This window comes from Daphnia magna, unplaced genomic scaffold, assembly GCF_020631705.1.
Source record: "Daphnia magna isolate NIES unplaced genomic scaffold, ASM2063170v1.1 Dm_contigs066, whole genome shotgun sequence".
Taxonomy (NCBI): Eukaryota; Metazoa; Arthropoda; class Branchiopoda; order Diplostraca; family Daphniidae; genus Daphnia; species Daphnia magna.
Window position 1 is genome coordinate 394,629 of NW_025533119.1, and position 6,000 is coordinate 400,628.

At 38.8% G+C, this 6,000-nt stretch overlaps 1 long non-coding RNA gene across 1 annotated transcript; it reads left to right on the forward strand.

Annotated features, from left to right (window-relative positions):
• The first annotated feature begins 1,328 nt into the window (after positions 1–1,328).
• Positions 1,329–2,192, forward strand: LOC116932268. The gene is made up of 3 exons (XR_004399472.2): positions 1,329–1,795; positions 1,882–1,953; positions 2,033–2,192. It is a non-coding gene; the product is annotated as an uncharacterized LOC116932268 (long non-coding RNA).
• Positions 2,193–6,000: the final 3,808 nt, after the last annotated feature.

The window sequence follows — 6,000 nt, forward strand, 5'->3', positions numbered from 1 at the left end:
ACTAGATGGCGTGCAGTAAGAAATATTGATTGAAAAATTGAGTTTGAGTTCGATCAAAAATTTTTAGTTTGATCGCGATCAAACTCATTCTTAAATGAGTTGAGCGATCGATCAATTTTTGAGTTTGAGTTTGATCTCGATCAAAAATTGAGTTCGATCACGGCAACTCTGCCTCCCCTACCCACCCCTCCCAAAATATCATAAAATAAAATAATTAATTATATATTAACGGTCTAAGTTTAAGTGGATTCACACGAATTTTACGGCAATCGATAGGTAATAATAAGGGCTATCTACTCGGTGAATTTTATTTAAAAATATTAAAAAGGAAAAAATTCCCAATTTCACACATTTTTTTTTAGTTTTATCGATTCCAGGTATAGCGAAAAAAAAACATTTAAAGAAAAAAAAACAAACATCAACCAGCTGATTGTCTGCTTAAAACAAAAGAAAATGGCATCCCGTGATCCCTTGTAAATAGGCATTTAAAAAGGTTGGCCTAGGACAACCGTATGGCTCATATGAAGAACCAAAGGGTTTGCCTAGGTGACGGAGACCAAGTTGTCCTTGTGAATGCTTTCCCCAAAAAATAAATTAATAAAAAAAAACACTATTGCCATTTATTTCTTTCTTTCTCATTCAATTTGGAGAGCAATTAAACAACTGCAATCCACAAAAAAAAACCTTTCTAACATATCTAGAGATAGGCATCACCAATTTTTCTGAACTTTCGAGTAGGGTGGTGACACTCGAAATTTTAAATATTTCTTTTCTTTAAAAATTATTTCAAATTTTTATTCTAACTGAAAGCATACGCCATCTGGCATTCAGATTTACAAACCTTTCTTCCTTTTTCAAATTCAAACAATTTTTCATCAGAAGTGAACGCCTACGCCATCTGGCACTCAATTACAAACTTTTCTTTTTTTCAAACTTAAATCATTTTCCCCCAGAATTGAACGCCTATGCCCCTTAGCGTTCAAGATAACAAACCTTTTCTTCAAAATATTTAACAAGCAATCCACCACTCAAGTGCACCAAATTCATGGACCACGTTTTTTTCTTATTCCGCTATAGGATGTAAAATTCTAAAAAAAATACAGGCCTATCCATTTTTTTACTCCGGATTTTCCTGCTTTTTCAGAATTCTAAAATTCCCTGCCGTTCGGGAGATATTTCATGTTAAAGTTAGGGTTTTTTCAAATTTTTGAAATTTGGGTCTTTGGTATCGCTTTTTGAGAAAAAGAGAAGCGTTTAAAAAAAATTAATTGTACCAAAAGTTTGCTTGGCCATCCCTCAATGGAAATCCGAAAGGAAATCTTTTTCCGGATTTGATTGGCCGAGTTATTTGCAATCTAGTAAAGGGCTCATTTGGCCAGTTTCCCACCCAGCGTAGCAGCCATTTTTTTAACACCTCCCTCGCGCTCCTGACGGATTACTACCGAAGCTACGATTTCTCTGCACCTGGGGCTTCAAGTATGATAGTAATCGATAACTGACAGTTGGATATCGATTGCGAACGTTTTCGCGATGCATAATTTAATTTCGTCTGCAGTTGACGTTTGGGACCGTGCGAACACAGTAAACACCGAAATGCATTGGGAACTTATTGAGGAAACATCAAAAGGCATTTTGTACAGGGAAACGCTGAACGACTATTTTATAGACGAGAAAGATGAAAGAAGTCCTGTTGAAATCAGTGCCGTAATTCACCACCATATGGCTATTATGCGTTCAGCTTTGGAAGTTGATGCTGAACTACAGAGGATGGAGGATTTGGAAATGAATTCGCCAGGTAAATATTGTGTTTGTTATTGTATTTACACGTTGCTCTATGCATGTAATCAGTAGCTAATCCCATATGTCCATTTCCTGTAATAGAATACATCAACAGCGACAGTGGCCGTTGGGCTGTGACAACTAAGAAGAACACATTTTAAATGAATTCGGCAGGTAAATATTATTGTTGAGACTTCTATTCATCCACGTCTAACCATTAGCTAATGCTTTATTTCCACTACATCTATAATAGATGAAATCAACGGAAGCAGTGGCTGTTGGGCTATGACAACTAACAAGAACACATTTTAAATGAATTCGGCAGGTAAATATTATTGTTGAGACTTCTATTCATCCACGTCTAACCATTAGCTTTTTAGAATTTTTGAGAAAAAGCTTTTTTATTTTTGAAAAATAGTTATTCATAATCCCTTATGTCACGTTAATTAAATTTAATGTCAACAATTAACTTGGTTTTGAAACGTTTTTCCCATGTAGAAAAGGTGCAGAAGCTTCAGTACACTACTTTGATAAATCTCGCTAACATGTCTATGTGCCGGTGTCGCGTAAAGTCATGTTCCACATGCAACCGTTGTTCGAGGTGCCAGTGTGACCACGATGGACGATCTATTGAAGAAAAAATTAGTCGTAAAAGAGGCCGATACAGTAGTAAGGATGGCAGCTCCGATCCGCCAAGAAAAAAAATACGAATTTTATCGCCAAATAGAGTTCCGCGCCGCCAACAGCACGTTTTGCTGTCCGGCAAAGAAGGAAGTGAAGTGGATTACATGAATGATGCGGATACAGCTAGCCCAATGAGACCAATAACTTCCCTAGTTGATTTATTTGCTGCTTTTGAACTCAAAAAGAGTTCGTCCTTGAGAAAGTTGTTATCGGCAGCCGATGTTAGATCTAACATAAGTAACTGGGAAGAAGAGTCAAAAGCAAATCATGTCATGCAAATTAGTGTTGCCAAGATATACAAATTCTTCATTTCAAAAATAGCTGTTCTTCTGTGTGGACCAGCAACACAAGTGTCGATTACTAAATCAATGGCAAAGTTAATTGACCAATCGCGACATGTCCTCACCCTTCCACTGATTCACACAATTGTCCGTTCTAAAAAGGCAAAGACGGAGCAGCGTACGGCCAGGGCGTATCTTTGCGGCTCACACCGAAGAGAAGACGTCGTGCAACTAAAAGATTTTGACGGTGACTTCACACTGGCTACTCATACATTTCAAAAGGAATTGAAAGACTTTAAGACAGTGACAAGTGGGCAGTGCCTTCCACGAATTAATCGGAGCATTGGACGTTTCAACCACACGACTGCTGATTCGGCTATTTCGTTCATTTTGAGCCCAGACAACGTGTGCTACACGTCCTGGGGAACGAAGACTATTATTGTTGATGGTGTCGCGCGTGGATTTCCTTTTGTTATGCGGAAAATGTCTCGCACACATATGTACGAAAATTATGTCAAAAATGCTACGGTTGAAATTCCAAAAGACAAACAGCTGAAAAGATCAAGTTTTTTTTATTTAGTGTCTGCTTTGACGCACTGCGATGCAAAACTGCGTAAGGCAGTAGACTACGTTACTGGTTTTTTTATTAACGACAACTTCGCCGTTATTTATAGATTAATCGACGCATATTGTGACCCCGGCGAAAGAAAGAGGAAATTACTACGCGAGGTTGACGCTGCACCCCGGTATCTGAAATATGGTTTTCACGGAGACAAAGATGACTGCATCGCCCATAGGGTGTCCTTTGCGCTCGGTGGCGAAGATGCACCAGTTGATGCAACTGCAACGTGCAGTAATTGTCGACATCTGTTTTACATATTCCAATTTCTGAATGAATTCATCATCAAATCGACTGCCCCTCAACACTCAGCATTAACAGCCCTAGATGGCTGTCTAAAGAAAGTTCAGTTATTTATGGGTCACCGGCTTCGAGTTCTGAATCAACAAACAGCTATACGTAAAATGCACACCGAAATGGAGCGTAATTGTTTACGCAATGGATTTTCTAACGAGTGCGTTCTTTTGATTGATTATAAAATGAAGTTTGAGCCGGTATACTTCCGCGAGAAAACTGTAGATCATTACGGTAAAAGAGGAATAAGCTGGCATGGCTCAATGATTACATTTTATACATGTGTTTGCGTCGATGGTGTACAAACCGCCGTTCCCAACAAATTCTACATGGATCATGTAGTTGAAAATGAAAGCAAGCAAGATGTGACGTCAGTGATATCTATTCTCGAAGCAGTGATTATAGCGATTAAGAAACTATTTCCGCACATAACTACTATATTTCTACAGTCGGATAACGCTAGTTGCTATCAAAATACTGTATTGTTGATGCTCATTCCATACCTAGGTTTTGCCCATTCCTTATGCATCCGTCGATTCATACACACCGAAACTCAGGACGGAAAGTCGGTCCTAGATGCCCATTTCGCAAGAAGTACGCAAGTAGTTTACGAACATTGTAAAGCAGGTAAAAATTGTTCGATATAATTATCATCTACAGCATCCCATTAAAAATAGCATTGACTTCAGAAAATGACGTCGTCACCCCAAGCCAACTGGTTGCGGCTTTAAAATATTTCGGAGGTTTGCAGAATTCCATAGTGGTGCTCATTAAACTTGACCGCGAGACAGTCTCCAAATTAGAGGATAATTTCGCTGAATGTGATAGAAAATTAAAGAAAATAATAAAGCGTACTAATGACGTTTTCTTTTCCTACGCCGATTCCACAAGCACAAATGACATTTCTACTTCATCATATCAAGGAAATTACATGCCCCCTTTCTCTCTGCAAGGATATGAATATTCAGGTAGACTTTTCCCAAACAGCATTTTTTTGGATATAGCATTGTACCGTTTTCTAATAAATTTCGTTCTGTTAATAATACAGGGAAGGGAAATCCAAGAACTGTCGTCAACGATCCAGCGGCAATTACCGTAACCACACAAGATGATGTGACCCACAGTAACGACTTTGAAGAACTCGATTCTGATGATAGCGAGCTAGACGATGAACTGGCAACGGTTGCCAACTACCTGATACAAGGTGAACATTCAAAGGATAACGAGTCCTCGACGAGCAGCGAAGAGTCGGACGGCCGAACATCTTATAACAATGATGGAGAAGTTATGCAAACTTTACCCTTGACAACGCAAGTAGGCAAAATAACGGGAATTCGCCTTTATACCGATGCACAATTGGCAATCAGACAGCATAAATGGAAAAAGAAAATTTCGGGGCGTGCTAAGGGCGATGCCTGTCTACCTATGAAAAAAATCTTGTCAACTACGCCTTGAGGACGGCTTGGAACATGCAATTAAACGGGACAACGCAATCAGATATAACCCAAAACTCTTTAGAAAACTTCTCGCCATTTGTTTCTGAAAATTTTACAGTACCACTACACTTTTCGAAAGGCTGGGCTAGAAGACCAAAAAACGGGCAAATGTACGGGCCTAAACATGTACTTATCTATCGTCCTGACATCCTAGAAATGTTCAAGCTCGGCGAAGAAGATAAAAAAAACAAACGAAGCCCAGCTAAAATGCTGGAAATGTTGGCAGTCAAATATCCACAAGAATTTTGTCTTCCGTCAGAAAATGACATACGGGTTGAAATTAATCGGCTACAAACGAAAAACAAAAGCCCAAATGTAGCCTCCAAAGGAGAAAGGGTGATTGACATTTATGATGCTTTCATTCGTGAAATTGCTGCCAAAAATGTGTCATTAAAACCGAAAGATGCTCTCACAATGACGTTGCAACAGTTCCCCAGGAAAGAAAATCCTAACCTGCCGTCTGATTCTAAGATTAGGAGTAAATTTTCTTACCAAAAACTGTGTGCTAAAAAACGGAATCAACAAATAAAGTGATTTCATATTGTCTCCTGTATTGTAAGTATTTTTTTTTCAAGAAGTTGTTGAAATACAAAAACAATGATGTTCGCAAATCACCAAGCCGCACCCCTAAAGTGATAAAATATGTATTTATAGGTTTGCAAATCCTTCTCCTGCTAATACTTCCTATAAATGATTACGCCCAGCATAGCCAAAACGTAGCCCATTACTTTAAACACACCTTTTTGGATTGCCATTATCGCTGTAGTAGGGCGAAACCTAATTCTTTTCATCCTTGTAGAGGTGCTCCTACTTCTTCCATAGCTGGAACTTCAAATCGCGGCTAAGA